The sequence below is a fragment of the Chiloscyllium plagiosum genome, unplaced genomic scaffold, assembly GCF_037043375.1.
Source record: "Chiloscyllium plagiosum isolate Xiang-an unplaced genomic scaffold, Cpla_swu_hap1 HiC_scaffold_18, whole genome shotgun sequence".
Classification (NCBI taxonomy): Eukaryota; Metazoa; Chordata; class Chondrichthyes; order Orectolobiformes; family Hemiscylliidae; genus Chiloscyllium; species Chiloscyllium plagiosum.
Genome location: NW_028270156.1, coordinates 119,007,349 through 119,008,359, shown reverse-complemented (window position 1 = coordinate 119,008,359; position 1,011 = coordinate 119,007,349). Strand labels below are relative to the sequence as shown.

The following is a 1,011-nucleotide window of genomic DNA, read 5'->3' as shown; positions in this document are numbered from 1 at the left end:
ATCGGCAATTCTCTACTGTACATTTACAGCTAGTTCTCGATGGCCCTACACCCACGCCCTGCTCCTTTTGAAATATCTCCATTATTTTGTGCTCTTCTCACCAAGATGAACCACTTCTACTCAACCTGCTCCAGATTTCATTTGACAAAATAATCATTAAGAATCCCACTGCATAAACATGCCCTTCACATCTCTTGTTATTTGGCTTTCCTGGATCTCTTTCGTACGATAAAAGGTCACAGCAGCTTGACTTGTAAAAGAAAGTCTCGTTCCTTTTCAATATCCCAATGCAATCTACATTTCAATGCAGTTTAGGCAACAGGACCAAATTATTCTTTGAGATTTTATAATAGCGTCGATGCATACAAACTGATATTGCAGTTCCAATTTCAGTAAGACAGTTGTGATCATCCAAAAATAGCAACATTGAAAATCACTGACAGCACCGACGAGAGTGGGACTCGAACCCACGCGTGCAGAACACAATAGATTAGCAGTCCATCGCCTTAACCTCTCGGCCACCTCGTCACATACGCCTGTATTCTTATGAATAAGTGAATTGCATAAATTATGCAGAGCAGCAGACATTTCTCCCTTGTTTTGGTGAAATCATAAATAGCACAGTACGGTTCCAAGACTATTGTCTGTCATCTGGGTTGTGGGGCAAGCGCATTCGCACTGTGACACTCTGCTCACAGTGGTCTGAACAAAAATGAAGAAATGACTATGTAACAAGGCCTGTTGAATTCTGTGAAGATTTGAAGTCAATGGAATGAAGAACCCGAGACAGTAGGAGGTGTTCTTTCAAGAAAGAGTTGGATAGAGCTCTTAAGGATAGTGGAATCAAGGGTTATGTGGATAAGGCAGGAACAGGATACTGATTGAGGATGATCAGTCATGATCATATTGAATGGTGGTGCTGGCTCGAAGGGCAGAATGGCCTGTCCCTGCACCTATTGTCTATTGTTTATTAAATTGCCTGTGAGGAATTGTTTGCCAGACTGGAGTAGA

The 1,011-nt window shown here is 41.8% G+C and overlaps 1 non-coding gene across 1 annotated transcript; it reads right to left on the bottom strand.

Moving 5' to 3' along the window:
• Positions 1-446: 446 nt before the first annotated feature.
• trnas-gcu (transfer RNA serine (anticodon GCU)) lies at positions 447-528 on the bottom strand. Its single transcript has one exon. It is a non-coding gene; the product is annotated as a tRNA-Ser (tRNA).
• Positions 529-1,011: the final 483 nt, after the last annotated feature.